This window comes from Hordeum vulgare, chromosome 5H (genome assembly GCF_904849725.1).
Source record: "Hordeum vulgare subsp. vulgare chromosome 5H, MorexV3_pseudomolecules_assembly, whole genome shotgun sequence".
Lineage (NCBI taxonomy): Eukaryota > Viridiplantae > Streptophyta > Magnoliopsida > Poales > Poaceae > Hordeum > Hordeum vulgare.
Window position 1 is genome coordinate 123,646,113 of NC_058522.1, and position 20,204 is coordinate 123,666,316.

Sequence of the window (20,204 nt, forward strand, 5' to 3'; positions counted from 1 at the left end):
GTCCCTTCTCCCTTTTTCTCTCATTTTTTTTATTTTGGTGGGCTCTTTGGCCTATTTTTTTATGGGCTTCTTTGGACTCTTTTATTTCCTCACATGGGACAATGCTCCAATAATGAGGATCATCACACTTTCAACTCAAAACTTAGAGCAACTATGACTCTATATGGAATGCCTTCGGTAGTGTACCGTGGCAATGATCTAGCATGTCATAGACATCAATGGAAACATCATGCTAGCTATCTTACGATCGTGCAAAGGCAATGTAGACGTGGTGGAACATGTCATGGTAGTATTTGCATGGCAATATATCTCGGAATGACTTTGAAAAAGCCATAGTAGGTAGGTATGGTGGCTGTTTTGAGGAAGGCTAATGGTGGGTTTTTTTGCACCGGCAAAAGTTGCACGACACTAAGAAGATAGTGATGGTGGAAGGTGAAAGTGCATCTAAACCATGGACTCAACATTAGTCATGAAGAACTCATATACTTGTCGCAAAAGTTTTATTAGTAATCGAAACAAAGCATTCAACGCATACTCCTAGGGGAAGGGTTGGTAGGTATAAACCATCGCGCGATCCCGACCGCCACACAAAGGATGACAATCAATAGACTAATCATGCTCAGATTTCATCACATAGCGGTTCACCATACGTGCATGCTACGGTAATCACTAACTTCAACACAAGTATTTCTAGATCCACAACACCTTACTAGCATGACTTCAATATTACCATAACCACAACTCAAAACTAATTGAGACGAATCAAACTTCTCTAACTATTCAATGCACATGAAGGTGGAAGTTTTCGTATCCCTTTGGATAACTACCCCTTTTGAGACTACTTTTCAAAGCATAGATCCACTACCAAGCCACGCACCGTTGTGCTCTAAAAGATATAAGTGAAGCACATAGAGAAAAAGTATCTAGCTCAAAAGATATAAGTGAAGCACATGTGAGCTGAATTGTCTATCAAAAGATATAAGTGAAGCTCGACAAAATCACGGTGTGTGCATGTCTCTCTATCTAGGTGTGCAGCAAGGATGATTGTGACACAACAAAAAATGAAAGACTCATACGATACAAGACGCTCCAAGCAAAAACACATGACATGTGGTGAATAAAAATATAGCCCCAAGTAACGTTACCGATGGATTGAAGACGAGAGAGGGGATGCCTTCCCGGGGCATCCCCAAGCTTAGGCTTTTACGGCATCCTTGAATATCTTGGGGTGCCTTGGGCATCCCCAAGCTTGAGCTCTTGCCACTCTTTATCTTTTTGTCCATAAGAACTTCACCCAAAACTTGAAAACTTCACAACACGAAACTTAAACAGAAACTCATGATAACATTAGTACAAGAAAGCAAACCACCACTTCCTTAGATACTGTAACAAACTTAAATTCTACTTGTGCTGATGTTGGGTTACTTTACTTTCAATCTTCCATGGCTAATACCCCCGATACTATCCATAATTTCATCAAAATAAGCAACCAACGCAACAAAAACAGAATCTGTTAACAGCAGACCAGTCTGTAGCAATCTGTATGTTTCGTGTACCTCTGTTACTTTGAAAATTCTGAAAAATTACAACAGTCTGGAGAATTTGCGTAGAAATCGGCAGCAAAAAGAATCAACTCAAAATATCTTACAAAAAAATGAAAATTCTTTTCTTCAGCAGAAAGTTTCTGTCTTTTCCAGCGTGACCAAACGATCATCCTCAAGACTAAACATAACGGTTTTGCTTGGCACAAACGCAAAAATAAACACAAAAAACACAATCATAGCAGAATTATGAAAGTGTGAAAAACACAAAACAGAAAGAAAAAGGATAGATTCGTTGGGTTGCCTCCCAACAAGCGATTTTGTTTAACGCCCTTAGCTAGGCGAAAGTGATGGAATCACGTATAGTCATCTTTGGTGCTCAAACCATAGGTAGCCCTCATCATAGATTCATAAGGCAATCTTATTTTCTTTCTAGGAAAGTGCTCCATGCCCTTCTTTAAGGGAAATTGAAATATAATATTCCCTTCCTTCATATCGATGATAGCACCAATAGTCCTTAGGAAAGGTCTACCAAGAATAATGGGACATGAAGGATTGCAATCTATGTCAAGTACAATGAAATCCACGGGTACATAGTTCTTATTTGCAACAATAAGAACATCATAGATCCTCCCCATGGGCTTTTTGACGGTAGAATCCGCAAGATGCAAATTGAGAGAACACTCTTCAATCTCATGAAAACCAGGAATATCACATAAAGACTTTGGAATCGCGGAAACACAAGCACCCAAATCACACAAAGCATTGCACTCATAGTTTTTGATCTTGATTTTAATAGTAGGTTCCCACTCATCATGAAGTTTTCTAGGTATCGAGACTTCTAATTCGAGCTTCTCTTCAAGAGATTTCATCATAGCATCTACGATATGCGCGGTAAAGGCTTTGCTTTGGCTATAAGCATGTGGAGAGTTTGCAATGGATTGCATCAAAGAAATGCATTCAAACAAGGAGCAATTATCATAATTGAATTCCTTGAAATCCAAATTGGGAGTTTCATTACTACCCAAAATTTTGACTTCTTCTAGTCCACTCTCCACACCTTTATCATCAAGATAGGTGGACTAAGAATCATTGGGGCGTTTTTCAACCAAAGTGGATTCATATCCAGCCCCTCCATAAGTAGTTTTGACACGTGAAAACAAAGATTCAAGAGGAGACACGCCAAGCACTTTAAGATCTTCGTGATTTGCATCACTAGAACGCACCCTTTTAAACCATTCATGTCTAGCGCGAATTTGGGCGGTTCTTTCTTTGCTCTCATTCATGGAGATACGCATAGCTTTCAAAGTTTCATCCAAGTTGATCTTGGGAGGAGCGCATCTAACTTTCAAAGCATCAATATCACAAGACATCCTATCAACACTCTTAGCCAAATCGTCTATTTTGAGTAGTTTTTCCTCTATGGATGCATTGAAAATGTTTTGAGAGTTGATGAACTCTTTGATATTACTCTCTAGATCAGAGGGTAATTTGTTATGATTTCCATAAGTGTTGCCGTAGGAATTGCCATAATTGTTAGAGGAGTTACTAGGAAAAAGCCTAGGAACATAGTTTCCTCTAAAAGCATTGTTGTTGCCAAAATTGTTCCTACCAACAAAATTCACGTCCAAACTAGCATTGCTACTCTCAATCAAAGAAGATAGTGGCATGTCATTAGGATCTACAGTTGCGTTTCTACTAGCAACCAAATTCATCAACTCGTCCATCTTAGCACTAAGCGAGTTAATCTCTTCTATAGCGTGCACCTTTTTGCTAGCAGGCGACCTTTCAGTGTGCCGCTGAGAGTAGTTGGTCATAATATTGTCTAGGAGTTTTGTAGCTTCTCCTAACGTGATTTCCATGAACTTTCCACCTCAGGCAGAGTCCAAGATATTGCGAGAAGCGAAATTCAAGCAAGCGTAAAAGATTTGTATAATCATCCACAAACTCAAGCCATGAGCGGGACAATTTCTAATCATAAGCTTCATCCTCTCCCAAGATTGTGCAACGTGTTCATGATCAAGTTGCTTGAAATTCATGATATCGTTATGTAAGGAGATGATCTTAGCCGGCGGAAAATACTTGGATATGTAAGCATCTTTGCACCTATCCCAAGAATCGATACTATTTTTAGGGAAAGAAGAAAACCAAGTTTTTGCGCGATCTCGCAACGAGAAAGGAAAAAGTTTCAACTTAATCACGTCAATATCCACATCTCTTTTCTTTTGCATATCACAAAGCTCAATGAAGGTATTGAGATGGGATGCGACATCTTAACTAGGAAGGCCACAGAATTGCTCTTTCATAACAAGATTCAGTAGAGCTGCGTTGATTTCATAAGATTCCGCACTACTGGCGGGAGCAATCGGAGTACTAATAAAATCATTATTATTAGTGCTCAAGAAGTCACAAAGTTTGGTGTTTTCAGACATGATGTCTTCAACAAACAAACAAGCACACAAGCAAGCAAGAAAACCGGCAAAGGCAAAATAAAACGGCGAAGGCGATAGGCGAATGAAAACGGCAAATGTGAAGTGGGGGAGAGGAAAACGAGAGGCAACTGGCAACAAAAGTAAATGCAAGAGAAGAGTTTGTGAGACCTACTTGGATAGATCTTGATTTCTCCTCCCCGGCAACGGCGCCAGAAATACTTCTGATGTTTGCTGTGTATCCCTTGAAACGGCGCCAGAAATAGTTGTGTCGACGGCACCAGGAATCCTTCAGCTACGGTTACGCCTTAAGGGACTTCCTAGGCAAGTATGCAAAGGATTTCCCCCGTGGCCTTAGAGCCTTGCGTTGGTGTTCCCTCGAAGTGGAAAGGGTGATGTAGCACAGCGACGGTAAGTATTTCCCTCAGTTTGAGAACCAAGGTATCAATCCGGCGGAAGAGTATCTCAAGATCCTGCACAAACACGAAAGCTTGCACCCAACGCTATGAAGGGGTTGTCAATCCCTTATAGATTGTTTGCCAAGTGAGAACTGAAAGCAACAAAGTAACAAAGCAAAGTAAGAGCGGAGATGTAAATGATGGATGTGAATAGACCCGGGGGCCGTAGTGTTTACTTGTGGCTTCTCTCATGAAAGCAAGTAGACGGTGGGTGAACAAATTACTGTCGAACAATTGATTGAACTGTGCAGAGTCATGACGATATCTATGCAATGATTATTTCTATAGGCATCACGTCCGAAACAAGTAGACCGATACTTTCTGCATCTACTACTATTACTCCACACGTCGACCGCTATCCAGCATGCATCTAGTGTATTAAGTCCATAAGAACAGAGTAACGCCTTAAGCAAGAGGACATGATGTAGAGGGATAATCTCAAACCAATGATAAAAACCCCATCTTTTTACCCTTGATGGCAACTGCTTGAAATGTGCCTTGCTGCCCCTACTATCACTGGGAAAGGTCACTACATGGCAGAACCCAAAACCAAGCACTTCTCCCATTGCAAGAATCATCGAATAGTTGGCCAAACAAAACCCAAGACTCGGAGAGACTTACAAGGATATCAAATCATGCATATAAGAAATGAGCAAAGACTCAAATATATATCATAGATAATCTGATCACAAGTCCACAATTCATCGGATCTCGACAAACACACCGCCAAAGAAGATTACATTGGATAGATCTCCATGAAGATCATGGAGAACTTTGTATTGAAGATCCAAGAGAGAGAAGAAGCCATCTAGCTACTAACTACGGACCCGTAGGTCTGAAGTGAACTACTCACGAGTCATTGGAGGGGCGATGATGATGATGAAGAAGCCCTCCAACTCCAAAGTCCCCTCCGGCAGGACGCCGGGAAGGGTCTCCAAATGAGATCTCGCGGAAACGGAAGCTTGCGGCGGCAGAAAAGTATTTTCGAGGCTCCCCTGATTTTTTGCGGAATATTTGGGAATTTATAGGCCAAAGACCTAGGTCACGGGGCGGCCAGGGAGGCCACAAGCCTGCCCACCGCCGCCTCCCCCCTGGTGGCGGAGTGGGGGCTTGTGGGCTCCCTGGAGCCCACCTGGCTTGGCCCAAAGCCCCCTGGACTTCTTTCGTTCAAGAAAAAATCATTTTGGGGTTTTTCTTCCGTTTGGACTCCGTTCCAAAATCAGATCTGAAAAGAGTCGAAAACACGGAAAAAAGCGGAACTGGCACTTGGCACTGAATTAATAAGTTAGTCCCAAAAAGATATAAAAAGGTACGTAAAACATACAAAGAAGGCAAGATAACAGCGTGAAACCATAAAAAATTATAGATACGTTTGAGACGTATCACACGCCTAGCATGGAAGATACCAATAGCCCCCTGTCACCACATGAGTGGTTCGGGCACGCAAAACAGATTATTTCTTGAAGGTTTAGAGAGTGGCACATGCAAATTTACTTGGAACGGCAGGTAGATACCGCATATAGGTAGGTATGATGGACTCATATGGCACAACTTTGGGTATATGGAGGTGGATGCACAAGTAGTATTCCTGCTTAGTACAAGTGAAGGCTAGCAAAAGACTGGGAAGCGACCAACTAGAGTGCGACAACAGTCATCAAAATACATTGAGATTAACTAACACTGAGTGCAAGCATGAGTAGGACATACATCACCATGAACATGAATATCATAGAGGCTATGTTGATTTTGTTTCAACTACATGCGTGAACATGCGCCAAGTCAAGCCACTTGAATCATTCAAAGGAGGATAGTATCCTATCACAGTACATCATAGTCATCTCTAAATTCATGTGGGCATCCAAGACAAACCATTATAAGCTAGTAGCTAAGTAAGCATGGCATAAGCAACTCTGATCTCTAAGTTGTCATTACAAACATGTTTCCCTCATAACAAAGCTGAATCAGGCATGATGAGCTAGTCATATTTACAAAAACAAAATAGATCGAGTTCATACCAGCTTTTCCAGGATCAATCACTTCATCATATATCGTCATTATTGCCTTTCACTTGCACGACCGAATGATGTGAACAATAATAAACATGCTCGTGCATTGGACAAAGCTGGAATCTGCAGGCAAACACAAAGGAGAAGACAAAGTAATATGGCTCTCTGACAGCTAAACAGGTATGCATGCGAGAGCCACCAAACATTGTAACCATGGTCTTCTACCTTGAACCAAAGAAAAAGAAAACTATTTACACGGAAAAACTCCCAACAAGCAAAACAAGAAAAAAAAAAGAAAATCTTTTTGGTTTTTCTCAAACTAGACAGACACATGAAAAGAAAACTAGAAAAATAAAATAAACTAGCATGGATGATAAAGTGGCAAAGTTTTAACACCGACGAACAAAGTGAAAGCATAAGCAAGAATGTAAAGTCGCTGAGAACACGTACTCCCCCAAGCTTAGGCTTTTGGCCTAAGTTGGTCTACTCCCAAGTAGGGAAATAACGAGCTCCGGGGTACTCCGGAGTGGACTGAGGATGCCACTGCTGTATGAGCTCCTCTGGCTCCCACTAATAAACTAGCGTCTGGTACTCGACTGGTGGCTCGGGCACGGGCACCTGTGGTTGGGCTAGGCCCCAATATGCGTAGATGTCCGAGGGCATAATAATGTACCTGCCTGCATAAAGATTGAACAAAGAAGGAGCAGGCAAAGTAATTATCTCACGAGTACCCTGACTAAACACCAGGTTATAAATCATCCTTCTATTTATATCTGTATCAAGAAAGTCATGGCGAACCATGCTATTGTAATCTAGATATCTCTCGGGAAGAAGAATCTCTTCTTCCTCTTCCAGTCTAATAGGTATCTCAAAGTGTCTAGTAAGACGGGTAGCATAGATACGTCCATAGACAATGCCTTTAGAACGGTTCGTGTTCAACCGTTGAGCTACTATAGCACCCAAGCTATAAGTTTTATCATATAAAGGGCTTCGTGCAAGACCTCAAGATCTAGGGAACTAAGTGAACCAACTTTCCCACGGCCAATCAAACATTTTCCCACAAATAATGAGAAGTACCTAAGCACGGGAAAATGAATGCTAGCAGCTCTAGCGCAAGACACTCCTCTCTCCTCTCCTACAGAAATTGTATCGATGAAAGCCTCGAAGTCCCGTCGACGAAGTTCATTAATATCCCCAACAAAAGGTAATTTGCAAACATTGCAAAAATCCTAGAGTGACATGCGCTGAGGGATATCATAAAGTTTGAACTCAACCATAGGAGGATTCTTCCTCGGATAGAAGTTAAAGCTTTGTACGAAGATATTAGTGAGGAGGAGGTATTGCGGACACTTATCTTCAACGAAGGCGATAAGGCCTACGTTCCCCACCAAGTGATAAAAGTCCTCATAAAGTCCAGCGGCGCGTAAGAACACGTCGCTTGGCCACTCGGACGCTCGAACTTCTGCGACTCGAGGGACCAGATACTTGGGCTTCTTCTCACTTCCATCATCCTTGGGGTCACAGCTTGAAGAGCCTCTTAAGAACCTCTCCTCATCTTTTCCCTTTTCTATCTCTAAAAATTCCAGAAATTTTTAGTGATTTTAAGGAAAAGTGAATAAGGCTGAACGAAACTCGTAGCAACTACTCCCACAAGTGCCTGGAGGCCATATTATGCATCAAAACTATTGGGACCAGCTAAAATTAGCATGCAAAGCTCAAGAACATGGTCAGCAAGGCAGCAAAAACACGCGAAGTATAAGGCACTAGAGCAAAAACTAGTTGGACCAATGGAGGAGTCACTTACCAAGGAGCAATTTCCCCAAAACAGTTCGGAGAATGGTGCTTTGAGAAAAGAGATCGAAAATCCCAGCAAGAGGAGCAAGAACACGGGTTTGAGCTGCGAAACAATTTTTTCTGGAGGTAGGGGAAACAAATGAGAGCAAGAATGAGTGGAGGGGATGCACGTGGCCCCAACAAGCCAGGTAGGCGCGACCAGGGGGTGCCCGTGCCTCCAGGGCTTGTGGCCCACTGGTGCAGCCCCCAGACTAGCTCGTCGTCTCAGTATTTTTCAAAAATTCCAAAAAAATTCATACTTGATTCTCAGGACGTTTGGAGAACTTTTATTTTCGGGGTACTTTTTTACCGGACGCTAAAACAGAAAACAGGGGAAACTAAACTAAACCTATCATTTTTCTTCTAAGCAACCGAAGGTGAAAGCTTAGAACAGAGGTTCGTGACTCCTCGATTCATCCATCTCATGGTCATCGAAAGAAATCCGTCATTGAGGTTGATCAAGTCTCTTTGACAAACTTTTTCGAATCACAAAAAGAGAACAGAGAACTCTCTAATAGTCACTAGTTCACCTCAATGGGGATGTGAAAGTGCGTTATATCGACTAGAGGGGGGGTGAATAGGAGATTTTTAGAATTTCATAACTGAGGAAATTCTTCACTGATGACTAACTTACAGCGGAAACAGCAAAGGATCAGGATTGCAAAGTTTCACTACAGCAGTTTTTCAGGATGAAGAATATGAAAACAGTTTGCACAGTAAGCAGGCATGCAGGAAACAGATGAGGATTAACTTGCGTGAAGAATTTGGGGTTGAGGAATTTTAGAGAAAGTTTTCAGCAAATTCTTCAAACAGTGACAGTGAAAATCATCAACACATAATCTGAGGAATATAAAGAGTTGAGGAATTAGAACCCGTTTCACAGCAAAGACAGTAGTTGATGACCCAGTTCCAACTGATGTGACTGTTGTACATCTGGTTTGGAGTGGCTTGGTATTGAAACCAAAAGACACACAGTCCCGGGACACACAGTCCCTACCATATTTTCCTTGGGCTAAGAACACAAAGTCCTCGCCCAACACTCGTGGTAAGTCTTCAGGGCAGACTTCGAAACCCTCACAAACTTGGTCACCCGGCGATCCACAATTGACTGCTGGATTGTTCTAGACCATGACGCCTAACCATCTGGAGGATGCACAATCCTCAAAGGTAAAAGGCTTCAGTCCCACACAGGAACAACTTCTTCAGTGATGCTCAATCACTTGGTTCTCGGTTTGTGGTTTGGTGTTTGGGGTATTTCCTCACTGATGAATTACTCTCGAAGACTTGGAGGAATTTGGGTTGCTCTTATGACAAGTGTCAGTTTCTAACGGAGCAGCCAACCAGCTAATGGTTGTGGGGGGCGGCTATTTATAGCCTGAGAGCATCCCGACATGATTTGACATTAATGCCCTTAAATAATATGACAGTTGGTGTGGATAAGACCAATGATGTGGCATGGCTATCAAAAGGGTCGGGACCCTCAACTGTGAGAGTCCTCATGTCACTCATATTCCTCACTTGAGGCTTTTGGTAGGATTAGGCTTGGGTTGAGCATCATGAGGAAATTCATTCCAATGTGTTACCTCGACCCCCTTTAACAGTACGGTGTTCCTATTATTCAAGTGTGAAGAAAACAAAACAGAAAGAGTAAGTCTTCATGCTTCAAAGTCTTCAGAATGATTTTCTTCAGGACACACCGAATTCCTCAATTTCAATATCTTCATGAGGAATATCAATTTCATCGCAAATTCTTCGCGATTCAAATCTTCAGCTTCAGACCAATTTCTTCAACCGAAGATATACATTTTTAGGGGTCGATATTCATCGAATATTTCAAACTCCTCAGCGACTTATAGATCCTGTGTACACTCAAGAACACATTAGATACTTAACCTATAAGTCTTCAAACCACCAAAACCACTAAGGGGCACTAGATGCACTTACAATCTCCCCCTTTTTGGTGGTTGATGACAATTAGGTTAAGTCTTCAACACGGATAAAAATATGAAGTGCAAATACTCATTTGAGGAATTTGAAATCAGGATTCAGAGAGACTCCCCCTGAAGATGTGCATATCTTGAGGATTTTTCTTTTCATAGCAAATGCACATTGATGATTTATATCATGGAGATCTCCCCCTGAGTCTTGTAAATCATGCATACATACGACATATATTATGAAGAAATTGAGGATGCATGATGACAAATGGTATGTGACGAATTCTAGCATGCGTGCATTAAATTTTTGAGGAATAAGCATGCGAATAAAAACGTTCAAAAGCGTCAGAGTACCATAGGGCTTAAGTTACAACTCATTACATAAACACTTCAGAAGAGCCAAGAGTTTGCAACTTAAATATAGTTCATAAGCCCCCAAAATATCCCGCATGAAGACTAACTCTCAAGTTTCTCCCCCTTTGTCATCAAGTGACAAAAAGAACAAACTGAGGACTAACGCCAGTGAAGACTTTCACTCCTTGGCAGTTGATGAAGACGCGTGAGGATTCTTTGGAGCAGTCTTCCTCCTTGGACCGGTGGTAGTGTCTTGTTGTTCTTCATCAGATTCGGCAGTGCGGAATGAAGAAAAAGAACTGTCCTCAAGGTCTGGAACTGGAATTGGCCTGAATTTCTTCTTTGGTGGCCACGACCAGTTGAAGTCTCGCACAAACATCAATTCTTCAAGTTCTGCCGGAGTCTTCAGATGAGCGAGTGTAGCCCAGGTGCGATCAAAAACCTCATGAAGAGGATGATGGTTAAGCTTCACAGCGTTCTACGTTTCATTGAGGGCTTTCACAATGGCGCCGAACTGGCGTTTGACTCACTTGTGATTCCGATCCACCTTCTGGTGAACATTGAGAAGAAGCTCTCTGGTATTCATCACCCGAGGAGCAACATGACTTGGAGGATGGGTCTCAGTGCCATCCCATGAAGAATAAGCTTCGGTCTCTCTAAACTGGCCATCAAGGGGCCGACGGCCTTCATCAATGACAGACTTGCCTTTTCCTTCAACATGCTCGAAAGTCTTCTTGTTGACCCTTATAGGAGGCATATAACCAACATGGTTGTTGAAATCAGCATGATAATTGATGCCTAACCTTGTTCTGATGAATCTCATGATCCATGGAGCATATATCTTGTGGTCAAAAGGACACACTGCATTGTCGGCCAAAGTCCTCAAGAATAAATCATGGATGTTGATTGGAATACCATGGATGATGTTGAAGAGGATATTCTTCATGATGCCTACGACATATTCTTCATCATCATGGCCCTTGATTGGTGCAAGAACGCTCCAGAGGATTCTGTAAACCGTCCTGGGTTCATATTTGAGCTCATGGATCAGGAAGGTTGTTCTTGGTGGTTGCCGCTTAGCCAAAGGCTTCATGAGGACATCCATCATCTTGTTAGGCAGCTCACGTTCATCATAAAGCTTCACGACCTGCTTTGAGGGAATTGATACTGGCAGTTCACGCAGTAGCTCAATGGCAAGAGCCTTGTAGTGTGTGTTTTGCGTCATCCAGTCTAGCACCCATGTGTTGATGCCTATGGGATCTCCTGATATGTGAAGAGTTGCATAAAATTGAAGAATAAGCTCACTGTTCCAATCACAGATATCCGAGCACATTGGGAGGAGTCCAGCTTCAAAAAGGACGTTGAGGACTGGAGCAAAGCATGGTATTTCTTCTAGCTCAACGTGAGGAATATGTCTGTGCTGGAAAATCTTGTTTCTTCCACACAGCACAGAGGCATAGTAGTTGAGCTGAGTCCTTGTCCAAAACTTCACATGCCTGATGCGAGGCTTGTCATAGGGATTTTCTCCGATGAAGAACATGCATTCTTCAAAGAAGGACCCCTTTTGAAACTTTGGCCGCTTGGAGAACGGCTGACGCTGCATGGGCTGAAGGTTTTGCTGTTGGACTTGAGGGGAGATAACCATTGCAGACTCTGGGTTGAGGACGACGAAGGCATTGTCTGGGTCTGGTGCATTTTCCTCAGCATGGTCCTCGGGGTGAGGAATTTCATCAGCTTGAACTTCAGGCTGAGGAGCATGCTCTGGTTGCGCTTCAGGCTGAGGAATGTGGTCTGGTTGAGCTTCAGGCTGAGGAATGTCGTCAACTTGAGCATCCTGTTGAGGGTTTTGCTGTGGAGGAGGAATAGGTTCATCTTGAGCCTCAACTTGAGGATTTTGCTCAGGAGGAGGAGGAGTTGGGTCACTACAAGGATATCCCTATAAAGCAACGCAAATTCTAGAACATTTTCCCTATATGTTGCACAATTTATAGTAGATACACATGTATAAGTGATGTACAATATGCGTTGTAGAGTTGTAGCTCATGAACCCAGATGTGGTACATATTTACAAAAACAGAGAAAACTGGAGAGAAAGGGGCAAGAAACAGAACCCCCTGATTCTCCTTATCTCTCCCAAATCGCCACCACCCACCACCACGGCTCCCTCTACCGACCCACCTCGCCGCCGTCCCTCCCCATTCCTTCCTCCCACCTCACAGCTTCGGAGGCTGCCTGATCCACAACATCCACCACCCACCAGTCCCTCTCACGTCTCATCTCTCTCGCTCTGTCTCTCTTTACGCAGCTCACCGCTGCACCATCTACAACCACTGATTCAGGCAACGTCCAGCGGATCTCGAAACCATGACGCACAGCCCGAGGTCACCTCGCACTACGACGCCCTCCTATCCGGATAGATCCGGTGCTCGAGTCCACAAAAGCCCACCCGTAACCCTCCCCCATGGCTAGGGTTTCAGGTGGCCCGACACCGATAGACATGTTGTCCTCCTCTTGTCTGGTGAGTACACACCCATCCTTCATCCTCTCTCTCTTCCCGTTTCTCTAACCTCTGATCTTCTCTTATCCAATAGATGTGCACGGAGGAACGGCCAGTGCACAGCCTTGCTGCTATTCGGGACAGAGTAGCCATGGAAGTAGGGAAGGCTGACTGCAGGTATCTAGTGAGCAAGAAGGCAATAGGTTTCCATTTTTGAGAATTTTATTTTGTGCTCCTGTAATTTGAGAGGTAAGATCTAATGAGAAATTGCAGCCTACATGTTCGTTTTAATGGATTTTGATTGGCTGACACTTTTGCAGCCTATCTTGATGATTCCTCGATGCATGTTCTCCGGTCTCCACTTCCTACAAGAAATTGGATGAATTAATCTGTGAGAAGTGCAGGTTGGTGCAACACCACGAGGGTTGGATGTGGTCGTGGAGGCATAAAACGCATATAATATTCACAAGCATGCTGGCAGTAAGGTGTGGATGGACTAATTAATGCTAGCATGTAATATACTGCCCAGTTCTATGTTATTTTGTTTGATAGAATCTCTGATTTGATTGATTACTTGTGCTTCGTGACAATTTTTTTTTCTCATAGACACAAGTAATTGTTCTGTTGAAATCTAATTTGTGTCTCAGATTGCACTTAGATCTGTTGATTGGTTCCCAATGAGCTAAAAAATAGAGAAGCGCCATGGCGTACCATGGCGCGAGGGGATGCATATGTTGACATTTTCTATGTATTGCTGGAAGATAGTCCACATCACTACATTCTAATGCCATTTGTCTCCCCCTCACGTAATTTAATGCGATGCACGATTCCTTCCTTTCTAATGTTGGCTGGTAATGTATGAGCCTAATCTGAAATTTCCACACATCAACATCAACATTAAATCATAGATCCAACATTAATTAAAAGAAGTGTTCCATCAAAAGATAAATAGAATCTAAGTATCAGCGTGCTAGGCTCCCTCCCTCTGTTTCTCATGGTTTGTTGTGATGATATAATGCATAGACCTTCGTTAAGTAAACTAATGCGTACTACTGCAGTTATTAATCATGTGTGTATTGCTACATGTAGTGTATAATGTGAAGGTGGACAGATCAGCATAATTACTAACGGAATTTGATATACCTTTCAAAGAGACGGTATATACTTTATGATTTCTTTCCAACATATTTTCTAGAATTTATTTTGAGCTTGATATCGTATTTGTGTAGTTTTTATATTTTACAATAGGCGATCTAACTATTCGTTCCTTTGGTTAGCTCAATAATTTATTAGTTAAGATGTTAGGGCCATTGAGATATGGATGCCTAGATATTTATAATAGTTTTTTCGGAGATATCTTCTAGGTAAATATATGACTGTAGAAAATCCACACCGGCATATATCGTCAAGGCATATGCTCTCATCATGTTGAATATTAATTATGTGTGCTTATTTTGTATTCAATGTTCTTTATTTGCTAAGACTGCAGTACAACTTTCCGGATTATTAAATTTTGCGAACACCATGGTTATATACATTAGAACAATCCTCCGAGTTGAATTTCATTCAAATGATAAAACTTTTCCATTACATCTCAATATGGAACCTGAATAAAATATTGTTACACTTGTAATGGATGGTCCCCATGTTTTTTCATGGGTGATGATGATGATCGTGCCAATGGTAACTTTGATATTTTTCTAATAGGTAGGAACAAGTATTCTTGAAGTGCGTGAAAAGTCGTCAGATGGGCGTAGCTCTACCTACAATTGTTAGCTGTGATCCTAAATTTTAACTTGAGGGTACTAAAATTACAAATGAATTCTAGGTTATTCTTGTCGATATGGCACTTGTGAAAATTGAAGATTTGGTACGGATTCACCAAAACTTCAATACTCTTGGTAATACAGATAAAACAAAGATTGCATGGCTCTCAACCTTTATAAAATATTATGCCTCTATCAGTAGTTGCATCATGTACATGCCTTGTGTGTTAATAGTTTATTTTGTTATTTTCTATGTAGATTCAAAGTATATATGAATGATTATATGGTGTGTGGCAAGTACGATGCAATGATGATGATGACATGCCGGTTCATGGTGATGATGATGATGATGACGTGCCGGTTCATGGTGACGACGATGGATGCTTACAGTTTTTTTAAGTTGTAGGGATGTTGTGAGTGTTGGACAATGCTCCATGGTTAGGTTTTAGTTAAGTTGTAGGCATGCTGATGGATGCAGAAAATATTTAGATTATGAATCACATGTGGATGATGTTCCTCTTGTAATATCCACTATTGTAATCCAACAGTTTTATCCAATATATGATCTCTTTCTATCATGTGTATATTCTCTTTTCTTCCTTGCATTTTATACATAATTATTACCATTATGTGGAGCATTATTATATAATGATAATAATAATCACATTATATACATTGGAAATTCTCACTTGCCAAGCAATGAGATTTGGATTCATGTACATTCAGCACCAACACATAAAGTGTTCTAAAAAATGGTTTTATGTGTTGTACTATTGCAACGGTCCCTTTTACCAATGACAGTATAAGCGTTGCATTATACACTAGCAACACTGGATAAGGCTACGCATCCCAAACCGTTGGTAAAGTCACTAGCAACGAATATATGGACTTTTAGATACGGAAAAAAACGTTGCTAGAGGTGGGGTTCTGTTGTAGTGGGTCAGCCAGATCCTCAGGTTGAGGATTTTGCTCAGGACTGTGACTTTCATCACGCTGAGGATTTTCACTTTGTTCTTCCTCATCTTGCTTGATGACGGAGCCAGATTCATCAGCTGGTGCAGCTGATCCATGTGCAGTTTATTCATGAGGAATTGAAGGCTGAGGACTGTCGTCAATGCAAATTTTCTCATCAGTATGTTCCTCAGATTCAGCATCCTTCATTTCCTCATCTGGCCCTTGCTCCTCGTCTTCGCTTGCGAAGGGAATCATCTCATAAGAAGGAGCGCTGTTAAGAGGCACAGGATCTAGAGAAGCATTTTCTTCAAGTGCTTTGAGGCGCTTGGCCTTAGTGTGTTCTTCTGCTGATGAAGCTTTTCTCTTCTTGGCTTCCTTTTCAGTAGTCCTTGTCTTTTTCACGTCTGATGCAGACGGAGTCATTTTCTTCACCTTTGAAGCTTTTGGTGAAGGTGTTTTGTCAGCAGAGACATTTTCATCAGCTGGCTTTGAGGAACCAGCTGGAGCAGAGTCATCAGCTCGCTTGGAAGCATCAGCTGGAGCAGAGTCAGTCTCACCAGCTGTAGTAGAGTCATGAGCTAGATTTTCCTTGGTGATTTCCTCAATCGCCGGCTCATCCACACGGCTTCCTTGAGGGATTTCCTCAACATGAGCAGTTTCATCAGCTGGTTCTTTAATCAGAGGCTGAGGAGTTGGTACTGGAGGGGCAGCCTTCTTGTTGTAGTTGTCAACAGCTTGAGTGGCAAGCTTGGAGTACTTATCTGTCAAAGTCTTCAATTCAGCCTGTGTTGACACAAGTGCATCAGGCGTCAGGTTGAGGAGATTCCACCTAAGGAATTTCTCCTTTTTAAGCTTAGCAACCTTGGCCTGTTTGGCTTGCTGCTCCTTCCACTTGGCCTCGTTGATGAATGTGGCCACCATGTGGCTGATGCCTGGGGGAAGTTTCAAATCATCAAGTGGAGTGTTGGGGTCCTCATACCAGATGTTGATGTAGTCGAGGAGGACTTTTGGGTCCATGGCCAGAGGGATGGAGCTTCCAAAAGCTTGAGCTACCCTTTCTTGCTTGTTCCTGATGATGGCTTGCAGAGTCTCATCAACAAATTCATCACTACCTTCTGATGCAGAAGGGACCTTGATGATTTTGCTTGGGCTTGGTCTTGTTCCTCTCCCAGCAGTCACCTTAGTCTTCATAGGAGTTGGTGAAGACTTTGTCTTCGAGCTTGTTGCAGATGGGATTGAGGAGCTGGAGACAGCGGGCAGTGGCTTCACTACCGGCTTCTGTTCAGGCTTTGAAGCCTGTGGTGGTGCTGAGGATTTTGGTGTTGAGGGTTTTGGTGCTGATGGTTTTGGTGCTGATGCTGGAGCTGTTTTCTATTGAGGCTTTGAAGCCTTTGGTTTTGGTGGCACAGACTTCAGTTGAGGAATTGCCGTACCAGAAGTCTCAGCAGCAGAGGAAGTAGCGGCAGTTGAAGCAGCAACAGATTCTTCATTGAACTTCCTCACAACAGCCTGTGCCTGCTTCTTGAGCCTTGACAAGTGTTTTGCATTTTCTTCAGGATAGTCACCAATTGTTTTGAGGCTAGAGGGGTCTGCTGCTTGATAATCCTCAAGTGGAGCCCGTTTGCCAGGAGGCTTCAGAGCGAATTTCTTCGCCTATTTGGGAGTGACGAATCTGTACTCCTTCCACTCCTTAGCCCATCGGCGTTCTATCTTCTGAAGCTGGATCTTTCTCTTGGGCATAGTTTCATGTTCATGAGGAGTGCAGTAATCTAGGTATATATCCTCAGGGATATCTGCGGCAGTGTTCTGCTAAAGTTTCTTGCCTCCCTTTTGCTACCTTTCATCCTCCATTTTCTACAGCTGAGGATTTTGCTGATAAGATTGAACTCTTGAGGATTCTGATGAGACTTGCAGATTTTCTTCAAGAAACGCTGCAAATGAGTTAATTTTATGAGAACCGAGAGATTCATCAGCTCACATGTGTGTACCTGTGAACAGAGTATAGTTGCGAGGAATTTGGAGATGTCATATGCGTTCTCAGATTTGAAGAAATGAAAAAATTTGACAGTTGAGGAATTTGACGAGTGGTTGAGGAATTTGTCTAAGCATACTGTTCTTGGGTTCCAGAGTTGTACATATCCGAAAATTCGCACAACTGAGGAATCTCGTGAAGATCTTAGATGCTTAGTGAAGTTTATCAATAGTTTGGTGATAGGCAGTGTTTGAGGAAAAGAAACGGATGGATTCTTTAGGAAAAACAGATTTCACATCTCAAAGGTAAAATAGTAGATCAAACTTGCTGTAAAAATAGGGTTTTTATTTACCCTAGATGGCGCGCACGAAGAAAAGAGAAGAGTAGAGTAGATCCTCTTTCGGTGCGTGTCCAATGCACCCCAACTCGGCAGCAGAGGACGGCTACGGCGGCGGCGGACGATGATGGTCCGACTCCGGCGTGGTTTCGGCGAAGGAAAAGTCGAGGCAGTGAAGCTCTTCTTCGCCGGCGTCGAGACTTCTGGCGGTGGCGCTAGGGTTTGGAGCTTTGCTATAGCTGGAGGGCGATGGAACGAAGAAGATTTTACCGAGGGAGATGGGGACATATTTATACCGAGGCGGTAACTGTTGGCGCGAAAATATCGGACCAAATAGCCCCTGTCTCTATGTCTCCGCAAGACACGTGTAGCTCACGAGAGAAGCGGTGGAGATTGTGGTTACCCGAACGAGGAAAGCGGGGTTCAGATACTTTGCATTAAAAAACATTTTTGAAGATTTGAGGATTTTGTTACAAAATCATCAGCTGACAAGGACGCAGTGAGGATTTTGAACAAAGTTTCAAGTAGAACGCATATGAAGAATTGAATAGACTGGGTGAGAATAGCACAGAGGGAAAGTAGGGTCCGATCACATTCACTTAGATGAAATATCAACTTGAAGAAATAGCTATAAGTGAATGCTGTTGATGACTTGAAATCACAGTCTATCTAGGTAAATTAAAATCATCAAGTGTTTTTGAAGATTTGAATAACTTGAGGATTTTGTGATAAATCGTCAGTACGATGAATTTCAGTTTTGAAGAAAATGATTTTGTAGAACAACTGTTTTGAAGAAAATCAAATTTTGAAGAAATGAAGCTTTGAAGAAATTCAACTTGAGGAATTTCTCGTTGGGCGGTGGCGTGACCCACCATATAAGAATGTTGATTACATACGCCGCGTACAATTGTTGTAGGGCCGTGAGAAACAATTTCTTTGTTGTTTTCTTCACACTTAGAGTGATATTCTTCATTGGTTGAAGAAAATCGATTCATCGTGTGTTGCACATCTAAGTCATCAATTTTGCATAAGTGCTAGGATGTGTGCATGTTTTTAAAAAACATTTGAAGATTCTAAGATATTTAGCTCACACCGCAACTTGCAAAACCTTTTCTCATCCAAGGGCTTAGTGAAGATATCTGCCAGTTGAGCATCAGTCTTCACATGGTCGATGAGGATATTGCCCTTGAGGACATGGTCCCGAAGAAAATGATGACGAATCTGGATGTGCTTGGTCTTCGAGTGATGTACTGGATTTTATGCAATCTTGATTGCACTCTCATTGTCGCAGTAAAGAGGCACATTGTTCATGTTGATGTCGTAGTCCTTGAGGGTTTGCTTCATCCATAGCAATTGAGCATAGCATGAACGAGCAGCAATGTACTCAGCTTCGGGAGTGGAGAGTGATACGCAGTTCTGCTTCTTTGAGGACCAGCAGACTAGTGATCTTCCGAGGAAATGGCATGTGCCAGATGTTGACTTGCGATCCACACGGTCACCAGCATAGTCAGAATCAGAATACCCTACCAGATGAAGATTTGAGCTCTTGGGGTACCATAATCCTAGTGTTGGTGTGTGAGCTAAGTATCGAAGAATATGCTTCACAGCCTTATGGTGTGATTCCTTCGGTTTTGCTTGAAAACGTGCACACATGCATAAACTAAGCATTATATTTGGCCTAGATGCACATAAATACAATAAAGAGCCAATCATAGAGCGATATACCTGCTGATCAAATTCTTTACCATTTTCGTCAGTGCAGAGGTGGCCGTTGGGAGGCATTGGAGTCTTGGCACCTTTGCATTCATGCATGTTGAATTTCCTCAGAACATCCTTGAGGTATTTCTCCTGTGATATGAAGATTCCATTGCGTTGTTGACGAATTTGAAGACCTAAGAAGAATTTCAGCTCCCCCATCATAGACATCTGATATTCTTCACTCATCATGTAAGCAAATTCATCACTGTATCGTTTGTCAGTACAGCCAAATATAATGTCATCGACATATATCTGGCACACAAATAGCTCATTATCATAGGATTTAGTGAAAAGAGTTGGATCGAGTGAACCAGGTTTGAAGCCTTCCTTCATGAGGAATTCCTTCAATGTATCATACCATG